We start from the raw sequence: 22,513 nt of genomic DNA, 5'->3' as shown, positions 1-22,513 counted from the left end.
GCTCACATTTTGCAGGTGAGCACGAAAAATTTATAAATTGCTGCTGCAACTGTCAGATGAATTAGCCATTTTGCTGCAATTTTTTTCCTCTCGTAGAAAATTTACAAGGACATTAGCTGCACATTCAATTTGAGGACCTCTTTGCTTTATATTTAGAGGTACTCTTCTACAAACAAGGCCCATTTTAAAACTTTTGTGTTAATTGGTTGGATTTATGAAATATGGGTTTTTCTATCAATTAATTATTTATGTGTAATCTTGATTGTTTAATTTGTAGACAAGTGGTGCAAGATCATTTATCTAAAAAGTATCAATTATCACGATCAAGTAGGAGACTAAATAAAAAACTAGGGAACTTAAACTTAAGGGTACAAAAGAATAAAGTGGAAGTTGCTGCTAACAATTTTTTAGGCGAGCACAAAACAAAGATACACATAGCAGCCGAAAGTCTAAGATGGATTAGCAATTTCGCTATACTTTTTTTCCTCTCCTAGAAGCTTGACATGGTTATTAGTTGCAGCTCTGGTTGAAGAACCTCTTTTCTTGATGTTACAAGGTATTTCTTTATAGTAAAGATCCATCTCCAAATTTCATGATAATTGATTGTATTCATGAAATATAAGTTTTTCTAGCAATTATTTTGTTTTTGTTTGATCTTGAAAGTTTAATTCTATTATTGCATTTTTGTTTAATTTACAAGTTGAATTGATTGTAAATTTAAATATTGTTTCATTGTTTACTTTATAATTCTGATATCACAAAATAAAACATTTCACTATAATGAATTGGCGATTTTGTTCTCAGTTGAATTCACAACATAAATATTTATGGATGTTGGTGTTTCAAATTTCATATAAACTATGCATGTAGTAGTAATTAGTAAAATTGTCATTTATAAACATTAGATTTATTAGAATTGATAAAGGTTATGTATTATTTTGTATGCAGAATTGAATATTTATTATGAATTATAGATGAAAATTATTCTTATACATTAAATGTTTTATATCACTATAAGATCGCTGTCAATAAAATTAAATACAAATTGTCTCCCCAATGATTAGAATCCTTCAGGAAGATACGTCTTGGTTATCTTATTGATCTTTCTAATGTATATACATAATTACGATTTATTTAATGTTAATAAAACGAAAGTTTAATGTTATTCTACAGGATGTCAATTAAGGATGTGGTAGAGTTGCAGAAGCATATAAAATAATTTGAGAAATCTAACTGTGGAGATTGCTATGAATAAATTACATAATTTTGAGGTATTTTTATATTTATTTCTGCTTTCAAAAATGTATAAAAGGAGGTGAAAATATAAATTAAAATTAAGGAATAACACTGGAATATTAGGTGTTTCCAAAGAAAGAAATACCTATATATTGTTTGTACTGTAATGCCTATAATTGTTTTCAATAGAACTGCTGATGATGATGTTGAACAATCGGTTACATTTTAATTGTTACATGATGACGGTCAGTGGACTAGAACCACAAGCATTAAATGTAGTGTAACCATTGTTAGGTGTAATACCTACCCTATTTAAACGCTGCCTCATAATGGTCTTAACATTGAGAAGGGCAAGAATTATTTCAAAGAAAATAGGGTTCACACAGTAGACTTTATTTTACTCAACAGGATGATAATATTAACAACTAAGTATTCAAAAGTTGGTAGGGGGCTACGGGGTGGGGGTGTGCCATTAGTAGGGAAATTATCAGTAAAGACCACAACCCGAGAAGATAGGTTAATATAAGATTGATTAATGTGTCCTATAATGCTCATTCATGAATTTTCACTTTTCAATCGTTGTAGTACAAAATCAGGGGGACTTTTCAGCACTGTTGGGTTGCGAATAAAATTTCCACTTGCTACATACTTGGAAAGGTTACCTGGTACCCTCTTTTTCTCTTTGAAGATGTATTATACAATTGGACATCCCAATTCCCTGAGTAAGGACCTGCAATCGGTGATAATATTATAATTAAATGGGTATTCATTAGTTAGCATATCGACTAAATCAGTGAAGTTAGTATTGATTTCAAGGGGTGTGAGATGCGGGTGGCTTGCGAATAGGAGGCCCTTATGCAAGGCTTTACGCTCAACCATGCTAGGAATTCTAAGAGGCATATTCTCAAAGAATCCAAAGGTCCATTGGCCCTTAATAGTTTTAAAGTCCCCTCCCACACCTCCGGGACCAAGGCTATTCTTATCCATCATGTCTACTTGAACTTGGTTTTGCCTCTTTTGGGACATTCTCATTTGAGGGTAGTAGAGGTAAGTGGAAAATTGGTGGAGTTATGCTCTTTAATAAGGAGTTTGTAATTAGTAACCAAGTTAATTGCATATTTAAGGGGGACGTTCGCTCTTTTATTGTTAAAGAGATTATTGTTTCTAGTGATCCAGATTGTCTATGAGTAGTAGGGAAAAAGGTTTTCCAATGCATGAACTCATTGTAGCATTTTCCTCTAATCCTTTCCAACTAGTCAAGCCAGTTATTAACGTTGGGAAGACAGGTGGTGGATTTAAGGTACTCTTTAGCCTAGAAGCATATTACACTAGAACATGCAAAGAAAATATGATCAATGTCCTCGGGATATCTAGTATAGAAGTGGTGTAAGAGATTAACTTCAATGTTTGCTTAAATGATGGCTGGTGCAGAGCCTTCCGTGACAAAGAAGCAAAAGGAAATGTAATATTTCATTAGAAATTTTATCTTTCCAAATCCATATAAAGATGGCCTTAGTAGTGGTGGGATGGTAATTCAAATCTTTAATGATAAGGTCACATACACTACCATTACCAAACACACCATTATTGTTTAGACTCTAGTAGGGGAGGTCATCCCTTATGGAATGTCTGTAAATGTGCATGTAGTTTAGGGGAGATAACAGGTTTTTCGGCAAAGTGAAAGATAGTTGAAAGGTGTCCCAAGATTGTTCTCAATATATGTAACCAGAAGGTTGGCTTTTGTAGGGCTTATGCGGCCCTAAGTATGACTACTAATGCTTCCAAGGTGGGGAATCCATTTATCATGGAGAAACTTAACTTTTGTCCCCTTGCGGATAGTCTAGCATAGACCCTTAGAGTTAGTGTACCATCCTTCGATGATTTTACAGATTTTTTACACTACTTTGGGAGTTCTATATCCATGAGAGGTTCAATATTACTTAGTAATGAGGACAGTACTCCACAGGTTAAAGGGTCCTTTAAAAGACTCCAAGCATGACTAGTATGGCGGTGTTTCTTCTTAGTTTCACTCTTGTGCATGCGATGGCCCCCTTCTTCATCCTTTTAGTGAGAGTGTCCCAACTAATGAAGAAAAACTTTTTTAATCTTGGGTAGAGACCTAGATGACGTATCTTTGGGAAGAGAGCATGATGTATTTCATATTTTGGGAAACCATGCCTCTCAAGGAGACCTAAGCTATAGTGGCTATACTAACTATATTAAAGTAATTAGTTTCCACCCAACTAGCTTATTCTTCATTCCAACAATGATGGATTAAAAGTATCCATTAGTAGGATTTTTATGAAAGATAAAAGATTAAGGATATTTGTGAAAGGTATGGATGGGGTGGTATGTAGCTTGTAGGAGCAAATGTTACCATTGAGGTAAGAAAATAGCTCTATACTTGGCATAGCTTATCTTCTATCTAGAGCTCAAGAAAAATTTATAGAGGGCTTGGAGGATTTTACGTATGTCATCAACATTGACTCTGGAGAAGAGATTGAGGTCATCAACAAAGAAGAAGTGAAAGAGTTGAGGCCCACCAATAGTATCTAATAGGGGTACAATTATTTTTGCTATCTTCTAACTTAATTTTCCTAGAAAGTCTTTCTATGCTAATATGTAACACCCACATTTTTTGTGCTAGAAATCGAACCGTCGTTCCTATGTGTGTAAACTTTAATCCCATGACTCATATATAGATTCATGTGTCATAATCCTTATCCTAGTGTTTTAAGTGATTATGAGGTGAAAAATGTTCAAGGAAATCACTTAGAGAAAAGTTGAACTAAAAGCCTTTGAATCGTCTAAAGTTTGGTATTCGATTCTGCAAGGGTAAAGTTTCAAGGTGTATAACTTTTTATAAATATAAAATTTTTCATCTTAAGACACAACAAAGTGTAGATAATTTTATCATCTTTTCAACGATACCAATTTTGCCTAGATCTTATACCCAAGTGAAAAGTTATAACATTTTCCGCGTGAGGCCGTAAGCTTCCACGATTACACTGCTTGGCGGTGCTTATAGCGGTGGAACAAATCTCACTCAACGGTAATCCTCAAATTTGGGATTCACCAAAATAATAGGTCACTGCATTTACAATGCTCGGCGGTGCCTATAGCGGTGGCACCAATAGCGCTCAGTGGTGAGCCTCAAAATAGAGATTTCTACTGAAACTTTTAATTTTGAGGGGGAGTCTTGTCATTTCCCTACAAACCTAAGTCATGTAAACTGTGAATTTAAACGTATTTTTGGCATATCATTCCAGAATTTACTCAAATTTATCAAGAACAAAACCCTAACCTCCCTCCCAAAGATCATGAATCCATACGTTAAGTTCAAGATTTTTAAGAAATAATATCAAGATTTGGATCCCATTGTTCGAACTAGGTAGTCTAAGGTATGTGGGACTATCCTTAAACTCTATGGGAATGGGTTTTCTTGTTATCAAACTAAAATATAGACATCCATGTTTCTAAAAAAATGGTTTTGTTAACGATTGAATTATATGTATCATGGTTTCATTTTGATGAAAGTATATATTGGTTTAGATCCCCTTTATAGAGAACTTAATTTGTAATTGTATGTGTATATATATATATACATATATATTTTCAATTATCTTTTGAAGGGTTAAATTGAGAGCATGATTAATGAACTTCTTCCCTTGTTGTGTAATATATTGTTTATTTGAATTGTGCTTGATTTTGAATGCATGGACTACGTTTTGAAAGTATGTTTCTCAACATCATGATGATTGACATGTTTTATGATATAATAAGGGGACATTTTCTTGCTATAATTGAACTCTTTGCATTAAAAAGAAGAGTTGCATATGATTGAACAATTATCATGGCTACCATATGTTTTAAGTCTTGCAAAAGAGGTAATTCCATAAGTTTTATTGAGATTTCAAAGTGATGACTCTCTTATAATATTGTGAATCATTGGTGGTCATTTGCATGTTCTAAATTGGATGGGCTGTGAAATTAACCTGATATGAATGACTTCCAAGTTGGGGTATGACAATACCCGGAGATGATATGCCCTTAATGGAATAAGTATTAAATGTTTTAAAAGCATGAAACATGTTATTAAACAACTAAAATTGGGCTTAAAGAGAGCTAGTTGGTTACTCGTAGAAGGCTGGAGTTTAGACAACTCTTAGCCCCAAACCATGTTTTACCAATATAGTTTATGATGTCCTACATTAAGGATTTTATGATGGCGATGACCCTATGGCATAGTGCGATTAACAGACCCCAATCCCTCCATCAAACTCGGATTGGGGGCTTGACTGCTGCGTTAAGGGAGGAGTCTATATAGCACATGTATAAGTACATTTGTAGGGTGCACAATCTATCTTAGATGTAAAATGAAGAGTGAGTCATGATTTCCAAGACCTGTATTGAAGTCATTAAAGTACCTATGTCTTTACACTTATTTTAAGTTCATCGTCTTAAGAAACTCTCTCACCTATGTTATTTGAAAGCATAATTTTTAGATTGTTTCACACACCAGAACAAAAATATTGACCCCCCTATATTTCAGAATCTAAGGCACACTCCAGGGGTCTTGCTAAGCAGTAGATCAATTTATCTGACATGAAAATTAGTGAGCCTCCCTCATTCCAAAGGACGTTAGTTTTATGCTTTATCTTCACTTGTTTTTATTTCATGGTCTGACCGAGGGCTTGGTCCCGTTCACAGTTAGATATTGTTTTCAAAATTTTAGACATTTCTCAGACTAGTGTCCTATGTTTTTGAATGTTTTGAATTTAATTTTGTATGGTATAGTTGGATTAAGAGATTGACCATATTTCCGTCTTATTATATTTTCGTACTTCATTATAAAGATATGAATTATGTGTATAATTGCCAGTTAGAAGGGGCACTCAGACCCATAGGTTTAAGATGCCCATCGAGGCCAGGGGCTCGGTTTGGGTCGTGACATAATGATAAAGAGTTAATGAGAAATAGGGTCTCCGTATCTTATTAACCTAGAGGGTTTGAAGGTAGGGGTTTTCCTGTCATTAACCAGGAAAGAGATATTGATTCTTGAGACACATGAGATGATGATCTTGATGAGCTTATTTGGGAGATTAAAAAAGTAAAGAGATTCTCTACTTCAAGACCACTTAAGTCTATCAAAAGCTTTTTCAAGGTCTATCTTGTGAATCATAATCAGATTCTTTCCTCTTATTCTCTTAAATTGAGAGATGTATTCTAGGAAAATGCTGACATTGTCTACATCTCTCCTATTTAATAAGAAGCTGGATTGATAGGGGAAAATGGTCATGTCAAGGAAATAATTTAACCATTGCATAATGATCCTGATAACCAACTAATAAAATAAGTAACAAAGGTGAATGGTTCCAAAGTTCTGTGTATTCGTGGAATTGATGCATTTAGAAATGACGTAGGTAAGGCTGGCGTTGGTGTTATCTAGCATAGAAGCCTATAAAAAATCATGGGGCAGAAGGCTTTAGTGCTAACTCCTATGGAGTAACAATACCTCTAGATTAGTTGAGTGTGGATGCCATTAGTACTGGGGCTTTGAGTGTGCTAAAGGATTTCAAAGCAATGGGAATCTCACTATCTCTTAGAGGTGCCTCTATAGAGGATCCCATATCCTCTATTAGAATGTTACTGACACCTATGGTTTGACGAAAGAGGGTTAAAGTGTGATAAGAGCTGAAGAGCTCAAAGAACTTTGGTTGTGACTAGCAATGTTTTCTTATCAATGATTTGGTAGCTAGTCGCATCCTTAAGGGATAAGATCCTACTAGGAAGATTCTCAAGGTGAGAGTTGACCCTAATTTTGTGTGTTCATGTAAGTACCTTTTTTCCTATTCCAAAACCATAAAAGTATAAGCTTTAAGGTTTTGGTTCTAGTAAATGTGGTTTTTCACAATAGCATGGTTAATATGTATCATATGACTAATGAATTCTTTTATTTGTTTAAAAGTAATTAAGAAGTCAATTTAGTTGCATTGAACACATGATTAATTACAAAAGTCCTGTCAATGATGTTATTCAGAAGTTATAACACATCTAGGATGATTGTTGAATAATCCTAACCTTCATGAGAGAACTAGGGAGACTGATGATGTCCTCGATGTCAAGAGGTTGGTTATTACCCCCAAAAAAGAATATTGTGACAGCCGACTGTAGAGTTGTCTAATAGAGTCCCTGACTCTTTATATTAAAAAACTTTGGACCATGGCTTGACAATTGATCAATCTAAGGCCTTCAAAGATTAGGCAGATCGACTACTTGGCATTGTTAACAAGGCAACACAAATTGATGCTAAAATTAAAGATTTGAGGATTGCTGAAATTTCTAATTACGGTGCCTAAAATATACTCAATATCCATAATAACATTACAAAAACACATGAAATTTTCCCAAGATTAACTCCAATGATTACTGATCGATAGAAGTTGAAATCGATCAAGAAATATTTCGATCAAATCAACATTGAAATTTGTAGGATAAGCTACATATGCTTCACCAATAAATAAGCTTAAAAAATAAAAGATGAGCCTGTCCTTGCACCATCTAAAAACAATAAGAAAAGTCATGATAGTTCTAGATCTAAAAGAATTCTTCAAATTTGAATCATAAGTTGGGTGATTCTCGACAGAACTATTTTATCTTATCCATCATTTGTATACCCCAATGAAATTCCCCAACATTTTTAATGAAAATGTCCTGTACTAATGCAGATGCCATTATAAACATCACAAACCTACTCCTTCTTTAATAATCTTTGGAGATATTCGCTGTCTTGAACACTACATTATTCAACTCTATCTACGTCTTCAAACCTACCCTACCTCAGCTTTTCCAAAATTCCACTGAAATCTCATCTGGTCCAATTGCTCTTATGCATCCTTTAAATAGCACCCCTTACCCTCTTATTTTGGCATCGACATTGGTACTCGAGGAAATTTTCATTTAAAATGTTGGGGAATTTCATTGGTGTACAGAGATAATGGATGAGATGAAACAATTCCATTGATAATCACCCAAAGTTACATTTAAATTTGAAGATTTTATAGATTCGGAACATTGATGACCTTGCTTATTATTTGTAGGCTATGCAAGGATAGGCTCTTCTTTTATTATTTAATATGTTTATTTGGTGGAGCCTATGTAGCTTAACCTATAAAATTCAATATTGATTTGATAGAAACTGAGCTTAGTCTAATTCGACTTGTGTTGATCATTAATTATTGGAGTTAATCTTTGGAAAATTTTACGTGTTTGTTAACATGATTATGGATACTGGATATCTTTTAGGCACCATAACTAGAATTTTCTTAGAAATCCTCAAATCAATAATTTTAGAAACAAGCTGTGTTGCCTTGTTGATAATATCAAGTAGTCAATTTGAGTACTACTCTTTGATGACCTCAGATTGATCAAATGTCAAGCCCTTCTTTGGAGAATTGTTGCGTTAAGTATGGTCCAAAGTTTTCTGATGTAAAGTGTGAAGGACTTTATTGGATAGCTTCACTGTTGGTGGAAGAAAGTATACTTTTTTGGGGATAATAACCAACCTCCTTACCTCTACAATATCATCAAACTCTTCAGTTCCCTAAAGATGTTTAGAATTTTTTCAGAGCCATCTTTGGATGCGTTCTAACTTTTAAATAACATTATAGATAAGCCTTTGGTAATAAAATATGTTCTTCAGCTCAGCTATATTAAACCACTCCCGATGCCGTTAAAGAAAAAAATAATTATTCATCTAATGCTGATTCACTATACCTTTTTGCAAACCCCCATTCACCAGAAACAAGACCTTAAAGTTTATACCTTCATGTTTTGGAATCAGAAGAATGGTTCTGACATAAACACCCCAAAATTAGGCTCACCTCTCAACCAGATTCTCTTCCTATTTATTCTACCAAGGGAACACTATTTTCTTCGAATAATTCTTTGCCTTGTCTAAGCTAGGACCATTGCAAGGCCGAATTTATACTCGGTACGTATTACACCTACAACTAGCTCAACTACATGTAATGTTCGTGGTTCTGATCCATTGATTATCAGCGTCTAACAAGTCTAATGCAACGGACTCTTCAACATCATCATCAACAGTTATATAGAAAACATTTTATAGGCATTACAGTGCAACCAACATATCAAGTGAATATGGAAATTAGAGTTCAGTAACTGCCATATTTAAATATGTTGTTTGCACTGTAATTGAAACTGATTTCAAATTGATGTTGCTTTTTTTAGATTAACATTGCACCCACACTCTTTTAGATGTTTTAACGGCATTGACTGCTTCCTTCTATGCCTTGACATAGCTTTGGCTCATCTAAATAGGGAGATAAATATGGACAATTTATTGAAGTCTCAATTTTTTTAAATATAACTTCTTTCTAAGTTTAGTTAATTTTCAAAATTTGTTGTTGTGCTAAGATACTTAATAACAATTCTGTATCGGCTGAGGACTGAAGGCTATAGTTGAAGCTCCTTCATCTTCTTGCGCATATATTTTGTGCTCATTTAAGTGTTTTTACATGAAAAACTAATTATTTTTGTATTGCATACTTATCACAATTCAGAATTTTTATATGAGAGGACAGTGTTAAGAAATGATTTAAAAAGATTCTTGACCAAGACTTCAGGCTGTTAGTTAGTTGTTTTTGAGTTTCCTTTATTCTAGAAAGTTTACCTAGTGTTGCAGATTATTAGCTAGTCAGTAAATCTGTGGGTTAGTGGACCTAAAGTTTAGAATTTTCAGTTTATTGTGAGCCTATTTATAGGGATGTCTCTTTACTTTCATAGGGTCATCAGAAATAAAAGAATTCACAATGGTATTTTCTTCTCTTCTGCTCTGATTTCTATCCAGCTATTCATTTAGTTCATTTTCCTTTACAAAATATTTGGTATCAGTGCTAGTTTCCTATTGAAATTGAGTGAATCGTGAGGCTTATATCAACTGGGTATTTGAGTGGAATAAAAGAGAAAGTGTGAGAGAAAAATAAAATGGCAGTGAATAGTGAGGTTTCGTAACCACTCATGCCAATTTTTACGAGTCAAAAGTATGAGTTTTAGGGTATCAAAATAAATACTCTTTTCAAATCACAAGGAGTTTGGGATTTGGTGAAAGCACACTTTGTGGATCAAGCAGGCACTGATGAAGAGGCAGACAAATTAAAACGGATAAAAACGGATGACACCAAAACGTTGTTCCAGATTCAACAAGTAGTCCATGACATAATTTTTGCAAGAATTGCAACAGAAACTATGTCTGCGGAGGCATGAAAGATTTTGAAGAACGGATTTCAAGGTTCCGCTAAGGTGATTACGGTAAAATTTCAAACATACCATAGTGACTTTGAAACTCTTTCAATTAAAAGCAATAAATCTATTCAAAGTTATTTGTCTAGAGTTTTTTCTCTTGTTAATCAAATGAAGTCTTATGGTGAAGATATATCTGAAGAAACTGTTGTAGAAAAACTTTTAAGGAGTCTTACTCCAAAGTATGAACATATTGTTGTTGTGATTGTGGAATTTTATAACTTGTCTGATTATACTTTGATGAACAATGAAGTCTTTGCAAGCTCGTGATGATAGGCTCCTAAGGATACGTGAAGAAAATGAAGAGAAGGCATTTCAGGTGAAGGGGTAGTCCACTCATAAAAAAGATAAATTAGAAAACTTTGCAAATCCTGGACAAGGTAGAAGTGGATTTTGAGGAAGAGGTCGTAGAATAGGCCAAGGAAAAAGTGGAGATAGAGGAGGATCAGATGAAAAGAAGCATAACAGAACATTTCTATTCAACTACTGCAGAAAACTAGGTCTTAAAGAAGCTTTTTGCTGGCAAAAGCAAAGGGATAAAAATAGCCAAGCAACCTTTGCGAAGGAAAATAATGATGAAAGTAAATTGTGAAAAAAGAGACTCTTAACGATGTTTGGTTTTTGGACAATGAATGTTCCAACCATATGTATGGAACAACATCTTTGTTCAAAAAGCTCGATGAGTCCAAAAAGTTGGACATAAGGCTAGGAGAGAACAAGAAGATTCAGGTTGAAGGCAGAGGTACTGTTAGCATTATGACTATAAAAGGTAATGCTAAGATCTTAGATGATGTGATGCTTGTTCCTAGTCTATCTCATAATTTACTTAGCATTGGACAATTAATGATTAGCAGATAGTCAATTTATTTTGATGCTGGTGTTTGCACTATTAAAAATAAGAAATCTGGGAAAATCATTGCTAAAGTTCCAATGACTAACAATAAAATATTTCCTTTAGAAGATTCGATGGTCGAGAAATGTGCGATGGTAGATAGTGGTAATAATGAAACTAGACTAAGGCATCTGCGTTATAGGGATTTAAATATTAATGGGTTGAAGTTATTGAGTCAAAAGGATATTGATTTTTGATTGCAAAAAGTAGATAATCTTGATTTTTGTGAAAGTTGTGTTTACGGAAAAAAAAATTAAAAAGGTTTTTCCTGTAGACAAATCTTGAAGAGCTTCTATTTGTTTTGAGTTAGTTCACGCAGATTTGTACGGTCCTATGAGTGTTGAGTCCTAGGGGAAAGTCAATACCTTATGCTTTTTACTGATGAATATAGTTGTATGATTTGGATAAATTTCTTGAAATTGAAATCTGAAATATTTTACAATTTTTAAAAATTAAAATCTTTTGTTGAAGGGCAAAATAGATTTAGACTCACAACTCTTCGGACAGATAGAGGTGGTGAATTTATGTCAAAAGAATTCAGTTCTTTTTGTGAAGAAAATGGGATACATCGGGAGCTCACAACACATTACACACCAGAACATAATGGTTTAGCAAAACAAAAGAACCACACAACTGTTGAGATGGCCAAAAGCATGAGGGAAGATAGAAGTGTACCGAAATATTTTTGGGCTAAAACTGTTACCATTGCTGTCTATTTGCTGAGCATTTCCCCCACCAAGGAAATTTATAATAAAACACCATATGAAGCTCGGAGAGGTAAAAAAACCCAAGGGAAGCCACTTACGCGTCTTTGATTGTATAGCTTATGCATTTGTAAATTCATAAGATCGACGTAAGCTTGATGAAAAAACTGAAAAATGAATCTTTATTGGATATATTACACAATCCATGGCTTATAAGGTATATAATCCAGTGAGTGCCAAACTTACGATCAATAGAAATGTTTTGTTTAATTAATATGCAAGATGGAACTTTAATTCAGAAAATGAAAGTTCAAATATTCAATTGTAGCCTTCGAACAATATTGTTGATCAAGAGTATGTAGCAGATCCTTGTGTGGCAGGTTCATAGACTACCTCATCAGTTGCACCAAAAACTTCTCCAATATTGGAAGAAGCTTCAACTGAGCCAACACCATAAAGAATATGAACAAGGGATAGAAAACCAAATCCCAGATATGCTGACGGTACATCTTGTACTTTTTCTTTACTTTTTTCTAATCCTATTTTCTTTAAAGATGCTGAAGGAGAGGATAAATGGTGCAAAGTTATGGAAGAAGAGTTGTTAGCTATTCAGAAGAATTAGACTTGGGACATGATAAATTTGCCCAAAGGAAAGAAGGCTATTATGCTCAAATGGGTATTTAGAACAAAATATTATAGAGAGGGCAACATTCAAAAACACAAGGCAAGGCTCGTCACAAAGGGTTATTCTCAACAGTAAGGTATCAACTTCGACGAAGTTTTTCCTCCTATTTCCTTCTTTGAAATTGTGATAAATTTTTTAGCCTTGGCTGTGAAATTATATTGGCCAGTATTCAAATTTATGTTTAATCCATTTTTTTAATTTGTTATTTGGAAGAGGAAGTTTATGTCTCACAACCTAAAGTTTTTGTAGTTAATGGTAAAAAATATAAGGTTTACATGTTAAAAAAGGCACTTTATGGATTAAAGCAAGCGCCACGAGCATGGCAGCTCAAAATTGATTTTTATTTCTAGGAGAGTGGCTTTCAAAGGAGTAACAATGAGCCTACTCTTTGTATAAAAAGATTAGTTAAAAAGGATTTTCCGGTTTTATGTCTTTATGTTGATGATATGATATATATGGGTTCAAGTGTGTGTATTGTCACTTAATTTAAAGACTACATGATGAAGAATTTTGAGATGTCTAATTTAGGAATGTTGCTCTTGAGGTGAAACGGGAAGTTGATTTTCATATTTCTTTCACAAAGAAAGTATTCAAAAGATCTTTTGAAAAGGTTAAATATGGTAAATTATAATGTTGCTGCTACTACGATGAATATCAATGAGAAGTTGTGTCATGACAATGGTTCTAAAATAGCAAATTCAACTTATTTTAGAAGTCTGGTTGGTGGTTTGAACAACTTGTCTCATATAAGACGAGATATTGCTTTCTCTGTCGGTGTCGTATCTAGATTTATGCACAATCCAAGAAAACTTCACCTTGGAGATGCTAAGTGAATATTGAGATATATCGTAGGGACATTATAATGTGGAATTTAGTATTCTAAGGTAACAAATTTCACATTAACTGGTTTTACTGATAGTGACTATGCAGGCAATATTGGTGACAGAAAGAGCACAACTGGTTTCTTATTTAATCTCGAATCCGGAGCAATTTCATGTAGTTCAAAGAAGCATAAAGTGGTGGCCTTATCAACTTCAGAGGCTGAGTATATTGCAGCAACTTCAGCATCTTGTAAAGCAGTTTAGTTAAGGATACTTGTCGCAACTTTAAATCAGAAATCAGCTGGTGCGACTGAGATTATTTACAACAATAGATCTTCTATTGCAATGAAGAAAAAGCCAGCTTTCCACAGTAGAATAAATCACATAGATGTTCGATATCACTATATTCAAAATCTTGTTTCTACAAGAGAAATTACTTTGAAGTCTTGTGATACAAATGGGAAAGCAACAAACAACTTCACCTAGTCACTTCTGCAAGCAAAGCACGAGTTCTTAAAAGTTCAACGTGTTGAGAAATGATTCAAAAAGATACTTGATCAAGTATTCAGGAAGTTAGTTATTTATTATTTAGTTTCCTTTATTCTAGCAAGTTTAGATAGTGTTGCAGATTATTAGCTAGTCACTAAATCTGTGGGTTAGTGAACCTAAAGTTTATAATTTTATGTTTATTGTGAGCCTATTTATAGGCATGTCTCTTTTTTTTCACAGGCACATCAGAAACTAAAAGAATTCACTGCAGTATTTTCTTCCCTTTTGCTTATTTTCTGTCTAGCTACTCATTTAGCTTCCTTTTTCTTTACAACAGACAATATGTCAGATCTGTTCGATTTAGGTAATAGCTGTATTGAGGAATTCATGTTGGAATTTATGACTGCAGTTAATCAATTGAGTTGGGAAGTAAAAGTTGGAGGTGCCACATCGTTCAGAGGAATCAATGGAAGCAGAAATCTCATCACAAATATCATATTGTGGAGGAGAAATAGAAAATATCTTATTTGGTTTTTGTTTTTGAGTCATCAACTTGTTTTTGTAAATTACTAGCCTATAAATATTGAGTTAGTTTGAATTTGGGTACATGATCTTTTGTAGTAGGTTAGTTAGGAGTCATTTGGACATGGGTATTTTTTCAATTTTTTACAAAATATTATTTCACTTTAGTGAAAACCATAGAGGTTGGCCATGAAAAAAGTGAAAACCATAGAGTTTGGCCATGAAAATTCAAAATATAATTTGGAATTGTACTTTGGAAAAGTGAAAATATGAAAAACTTATTCTCACTTTTTTCACTCCTACTTCTCTCACAAAATTCAAAAACTACTTTAATTTATATTCATGTTCAAACACAACTCCAACTCTATTTCCAACTCCAGAAAATTATGTTTTCATGGCCAAACAGAACCTTCGACTCTTAACCAAGATTTAATGTCTTGAAGTTGGAACCAATATACTTAAATATAGCAGTTTAGTAATTTACCAGTTTCTGTTTATTTGTTCTTCGTTGCATCCTAGGTGGTCAGAGCTTCCATTTTAAATCCTAATAGGATAGAAGAGTTATATCAACTATTTATTCTTGGTACTCTCATGCTTAAGGGATGATATAAATTTTGATTTGTATCATCGTGCTTTGTATTTTTTCTTTTTGTTGACTGTAACATTGTTTATGTTTGTGACTCATCTAATTAATGTGAAGTTGGACATCTTTTAGGTACTGTAGTTTTCAAGGTGCAAAGGTAAATCATCAACTTGGAACAGAGATTATAATCAGGACACAATTTCACAGTATGTCGAGATATGGAATAATTTTTAAAAAATCTAGAAATCTTGAACAGTTCTTAGCAAATGATTGCAATATCTAATCTGTATCAGAGATGCTCAAATAGTACATAAACCAAGTTATTTTTGTTGATAATTAATGTTTAATTTTATTTACTTTCTCTTTATGAAAAAAGTATTGGGAATGGGGGACTAAAATTCAAAAAGAAAAGACTATAGAAAGAAGAGCATAAATCAAGAGAAATTACGACCCCAAATTCCAAATGTATGTTGAGTGTCTCCATAAGTGGCGAGGCATGATAAAGGCTAGCTATTCGATACAAAGTATTCTCTGTTACATGATACTTCAGCATCAAACATTTGAATTTCAATTTTGGAAGCGGCACTCCATAGAGGTGCACTATGGACATTGTCACAACCCAAACTAGGGCCTGGCCGTGATGGGCATCCAAAGCCAATAATGTTGGAGATGTACTCCATAACCTGTAACAACCCATATTTTCCTAGAATAATCCAACTCCCAATACATGACTATTCATATATGAAATTCTTGAAACACTCAATAATTTTCAGTTTAGAACTTTCCATTGTGTAGGAAATTCAATTAGCTTTTCAACGACATAAAGTTTGCCCAAATCTGATAATTGGGTAAGAAGTTATGATGATTTTAAGTTTCAGTCGCAAGACACCATTATTTTAAACCGTAGAGTCTCACATAGGTAGGGCAAATTACAATTGTCGATTTCCAATGTGACTCTGTGATAATGGCACGTCATAGAGCAGGCCAATTTCCCATTTGTCAATTTCCAGTGGGCCTCTGCGATCATGGCACGTCGCGAAGATGGCCAAATTGGCATCCACAGGCTTACCACGATGGTGGCGTATCGCGGCGTTTGTCCAAGTCCTAATTGTCCCTTTTTCAGTGGCTTGATGCAATAGTGGCACATTTCACCAAGGCCAAAAATTGGGATTCCAGTTTCTAGCTTGTGTTTTTAAATTCGCTTAAGGGTATTTGGGTTTTTTTCTAAACCCTAAACTCGTCCTAAACACAAAATTTAACCCCTAATTGACATAAATACTCATAATTATTCACTTTCTCTCTATGTGAAAATCTCTTCTTTCAAGAACAAGATACCCTAGCTCTCAAGAATAAAGGTCAAATCTCAAGAAATCTCAATCAATCGTTTCAAAATCATCATCCCATGTATGTTTGATGTTCATCCATTGATATATTTCATCCATGAAGTCCAGAAACCTTTTTTAAATTATAAAATTGTGATCTTTTCAAGTTATTATATTTTAAATTGTGATTTCACCCATGAATCTCCATGAACTATGATTCTATACCATGTTACCATGAAATTATTGTTAATACTTAATCCTCCACATTTTAATGTAGTTATTTAATGAACAAGACCACAATTTAACCCTATTATGTCGAATTTATGCTATTTCTATTTGTTTTAGGATATTACTATGATTATCTTAAACCATGAACAACAAGTGTTTGATAAAATGTCTACAAGAGTTATTGGTTTAGTAAAAGCCTTCACATTTTGTCCCCTAAGCTTTAGTGCCATTTTACTATTGTTGTTTTGAGTCCTGGGGGTATTGAAAACACAAAAACCATAGTTGTTCAATTAGTCCAACCTTAGTACATTATAGAATAGTATTTAGATTATATTATGAGCATTATCAGAACAGTCAGATAACAGTTATTCAAGTCAGAACAGTTTAGTATCTCAATGTCTTTCAGTTGGGAGTATGATTTTGCACCGAATGAGTGTAGGGATGGCGGCTTCCCTATCAGATAGGCAGAATAGTTTGTAGTAGTCCCTATACTATAGAACTACATATCAAGCGCAGGATATGAGTAGTCACCCATCAGATTAGGCTTTACTATCTTACATGGGTCACCCATTAGTTCAGGCTTGACACCCTTAGTCCTTTGGACAATATATCAGTTTCGTAGATCTACCCAACCATTGTTAGTAGCTGTGGTATGGTATTGACATCCTTCTAATTAGGGTTATAGGTTGGACCTCGATTAGCTCAAATTGGGGAATTTCGGTTAGATAATACCTCCCACAGTCTTAGATATAGTCTCTGTTATAGTTCCAGCTCAGTTATTCAGTCTTAGTGTTATTTGACCAAAGTATACAGATTTCAGTTACTTCATTATTTCAGTTTACAGATTTTACTCTGTTATGTTATATGCTTGGTCATGCCTCCTCAGTATTTACAGATTTCCATGCATTATCAGTATCTACAGATTCCATTGACTCTACTAAGTACTCCATGCTTTACATGCATATCCTATTAAGTATTAGTTTTGTTCATGAAATCATGCATATCAGGCTATCTCATTTAGAATACCAATATATTCAAAGTACTGATTGCGTACCTTTTCTTTTGCGCAATGATGTATCATATCATAGGTGTTGACGCTGAATTCTCAAATCGCACTTAGTCCCTCAGATCATCAGCAGTACAGTAGTAGGGGTGAGTCTTCATCCTCCGATGATAGATTATATTACTTCATGTATTTATATCAGTAGTTAGTATTGTTAGTTGGGGCTTGTCCTATCAACTCATAGTATCTAGTTTAGAGGCTTTTCAGACGATGCAGTTAGCTATTCAGACTATTCAGATTTCTGTATTTTTATCAGATTTATAATTAAGTAGTTATTTCATAATAAAAACCTTATGGCATTTCAATTATTCTTCCGCATTCATTATTATATTATGCACTGCTCACAGCAGATACCAGCTCATGGGATAGGTTGGGGTCACTCGGGATCATAAGCGCCGTGTAACAACTAGGGTGTAGTCTCAGGTTGGTACATAACCTGAACTTAAGAGCACAATAATAACAATAATACTAATAATACTACTAATAATAGTAATATTAGCAACAGTAATACTACTACTAATAACAATAATAATAATAACAACAACAACAATAATAATAATAATAATAATAATTATAATAATAACCAGTGGAATCCAATCAAAATGATAAAGGAAATGTGATAATTAAAGGAAGTTGAAACTCAAAAACAAAATTAATGATAATATCCTGACACTGTCCCAAAAAGTCTCTACTCCTAGGTGTACCAACTTTGTCGGGACATGCTCCTAACCAGGACAAAGGAAATCCAAAAAGTACTAGAATAATAAATGAAAACTGAAAGAGAGGCCAGGCCTTCTAAAAGATAGAGCGCTCACAACTTCACAGATGACCGACCAGGATATCAAACCACCTAAAGTTTCATAGGGTCCGACATAATCCCCCAAACCAACATCATGTAATGATTTAGCATTCGAGGATGGTCAGTACGGCGAGAACTGGCATGTAACCCAAGGAAAGAGATAAAATATACATGTACCTAAAATAGTAATGAAACACATGGATGGAATATGTATTTATCAAAATCAGTCCTAAAGCACATGCACCACAGTCATACATACATAAGATGATAGGATAGGGGCAAGGGAATGAAACAAGAGTATTTAAAGAATTTGTTCTGAACTATGTAGCTCGTTCTGACCTAAAGGCACCCACGGGCTATATAGGTTAGGTACCACTGCTAGAAGGACCCAGTTCATATTAGCTGCATGGACTAGAAATAGGTTAAAGTTACAAAGACAATAACCTCCCAATAAAATAACTATAGTAGTCATCAATATTTTAGGACAAGAACCCCCAACATCGGCCAACATGGTTTCCTATGTTTGTCTCTTTCGGACTAAACTTTCTCGGAGAGGTAAATAATTCCCTTCATGCCAAAATTAAAACAGTATCACATACCATTAACTAATAACCATGGAGTCTTTCATTAAGGTATTTCCGATTAGGTATCTTTATCCTAATAGACTTGCAAGCTATTCCAATTATGCCAAATCATAACCATTTAACTAATGTAACTCTATATTCTATTTAAAATTCAAAATCATATCCCCCAAGGGAATTCCAAATACCTCTTTATTCCATTACCATTTAATGAAAAGCAATATTTTAAAAGGTATGTTAAACCTTTGTAGAATCCTTGTTTACAGCCAAATTAATAATGAGGGTTGAGGTTCATGTCAATAACTTCATAAAAAATCCATAAATATTTAGATAAACTAAATTCCCAATTCTACCATTAACAGAAGACACCAATTCAATTGAAAATCCAACATTTAAATCATGAATAAATCATTAAAAACAAGAAAAAATAATGCAAGAGTATGACCACCAAAAATCTTAGACTCTAGTTTGAATTAATCATTCAAAAATATATAAATATCAAGGAAATTGATGCTTCAATAGAATAATGAAAATATGAAGTGTAGAACTTCCTTATTTGATGAATATGGTTTGAATCTACGCCTTGAATCTGGAACCTTAAGTGTATGTTCTTGCCTCTTAAAATGTTTTGGGGGAGAAGGAAGGGTCGTTGATGTTTTTTTTTAGAATGAACATAATTCAATGTTAAAAAAGGATTTTCAGTATATAAGGTTCGAAAATCATAAGAAAAATGTCATGACCCGAGCCGAGGCCCTAGCCTTGACGGGCATCCCGAACCATGATGGCCCGGGTGCACTTCTAAATTAGTAATCTTGCTAAATATTCATATAACAAAGAAAACATGCAGAAATAAAAGTTATTACTGAATCATGATCATGTACTGAGTTACGAATATCTATACAAAGGAAACCCCTCAACATCTAAATATCAATTGTTTTCAGTCTACGAAATCTCTGCTACAGAAGAAATTAACAAACTGTCTCAATCTAGGACAAGGCCCCCAGTGGACCTAAAAAATGTAATTAACAAGTATATGGAATGAAATAGGCCTTTCAGAACAAAGAAGGCTCACCAACTGCACACTTCTATCTGAATAACTCTACGGCTTAGCAAGACCTGTAGACTGAGCCTCAGACCCTAAAATATAGGCGGTCAATACAATTATACTGGTACGCAGAGTAATCCAAAATAATGTATTTTTATATATAAAATAGATGAGAGCGAATCATGAAACATCATGAATGATATAGATTAAAAATACATAGGAAAATCATTGATAATCCTAAAATATTCTTGTCAATGCAATTCTATTCTTTGTATTACTTATGAGTTAGGTGGTACACCCTACAAGTCTACAACCCCACGGGCCATATGGAGTCCACCCTTATCTTGGCGGCCAAGCCCCAAACCCAAGTTTTGCTACAGGAGTTGCAGTGTTTGAGTGTGATACACCACACGGATCTAGGCCAGCATATACTCCCTCTAGGGGCATAATAACCTATTTCGGCAAAACACAATTTTGGGAAATGAGTTTTCTAAACTCGTGCCTTCTTCGGGTCACTACCTATCATCTCTTTATGCCCATTTTTAACCTTTTCTGAACATGCTTAGTTCTAAGTTCAAAATCTAAAAATCTGAATAAACATCTTCATTTTGTTTTGTTCTGAATTACCATAGCATTATCTATATTGGTGTCGTCATACCAAGACTTGCAAGTCGGGTAGTTATGCCATAAGGTGCCATGTATGATTATTTCATTCTAAATAATGTTCAGGCCACTTGAACAAGCATATAGTATAAGAAAATTCATATTTCAAATCATTAGTCATAATCATGCATAGACTTTCAATTCATTCAAAAATTTAGATAAGTGGTGGCCAATTTCTCAAAACATTCCTGAAGTCCCTTCATTTATCATTTTCAGCATGTGTATCATAATAATGTTCCTCTCTCCAATTCTTAATCATCATAAAATTCATGTAAGACAATGAGGTTGTTGACCCGTTCTCTAGATCATATAATTTAGGATTTTATAACATGTAAATCAAGTAGTAAAACAATGGGAGAGGGAAAAAATTTGATAATCCATGCTCTCAATTTATGTTTCAAGGCTTCAACACAATCATACATATATACTAGTCAAATCACTTTCAAGGGAAGGCCTAAAGACCAAAACAATATTATGAAGGGCTTCAAAAACATGATTAAAATTTGTAAATCCAAAATCCTTTTTGTAAGTTCATGATTTCCAAACCTTTGTTCATCATTAAAACAATTTCACCATGCCTATGCAGTTTTAGGAAAACCCCACGTACCTTAATCATTTAGTTCGAAAGATGGAACCTAGATCTTGACTCTATCCTTGAAGATCTTCACTTAGGAGGGTGAATTCTTGATCTATGAAAGGAAAGGAAACTTGAAGTTTGTTCTTGGAGTTTTCGGGAGAAACATTGAATAAAAGGGGTAATTTATGCTTCTTGGGCAGAAATCATATGTTATAAATGGATTTCAGGTAAGGGAAAGTGACCGAAATGCCCCTAGATCCATTAGGAACTGAAATAATGCATAAAACAGCTTTAAATTTGCGTCAGGTTTAATTTCAGGGCGCAGTCAACGCGATGCATTAAGACTGTGTCAGCTTACTGCCTCACACGAAAAATGTCATAACTTTTCGCTCATTTATCAGATTTGTACGAAATAGGTATGGAAAGCTAATTTAATTATCTACAATTTAATGGGTCTTAAGCAGTAAAATTCTATGTGTGTCAAAAGTTATACATGTTCAAAGTAAACCCTTATAGAATCAAATATCTAATTTTTTATGAATGAGAGGTTCTTAGCTTAACTTTGCTCTAGGCCATTTCTATGAACATTTTTCAACTCATGATCGCTTCATATACTAGACAAAAGATTATGACACATGATTCTAAATATAAACCATAGAATTAGTGCTTACAAACGTAGGGACACCGATTTAATTTCTAGCTTGAAAATGCAGGGTGTTACAAAAAATAACCAAAATACCCCTAATACTGCCAAAAAAAATTCTCAAAAACAAGTCTTGACGGCCTCACTTACGACTCGTAAGTAGGGTCGTAGGTATCAAGGCCTTTTCTTCATTCCTCGGAACCTACTTATGACCCCCAATTTATGTCCCGTAGGTAGGGTCATAAGTATAAGACCTTTTTACAGCTGTCTAGGCCCACATACGACCCCTCAAAGCTATGGACTATAAATTGTACCTATGGCCAGTTGGTAGAGTGT

At 34.0% G+C, this 22,513-nt stretch overlaps 1 long non-coding RNA gene across 1 annotated transcript; it reads left to right on the top strand.

The window, feature by feature from the left end:
* The first annotated feature begins 336 nt into the window (after positions 1–336).
* Positions 337–14,443, top strand: LOC107853528. The gene is made up of 4 exons (XR_007053736.1): positions 337–556; positions 1,174–1,271; positions 12,711–12,917; positions 13,761–14,443. It is a non-coding gene; the product is annotated as an uncharacterized LOC107853528 (long non-coding RNA).
* Positions 14,444–22,513: the final 8,070 nt, after the last annotated feature.

Source organism: Capsicum annuum, chromosome 1 (genome assembly GCF_002878395.1).
Source record: "Capsicum annuum cultivar UCD-10X-F1 chromosome 1, UCD10Xv1.1, whole genome shotgun sequence".
Taxonomy (NCBI): domain Eukaryota; kingdom Viridiplantae; phylum Streptophyta; class Magnoliopsida; order Solanales; family Solanaceae; genus Capsicum; species Capsicum annuum.
Note: the sequence above shows the minus strand (reverse complement) of the source record. Positions and strands in the feature narration are given on the sequence as shown.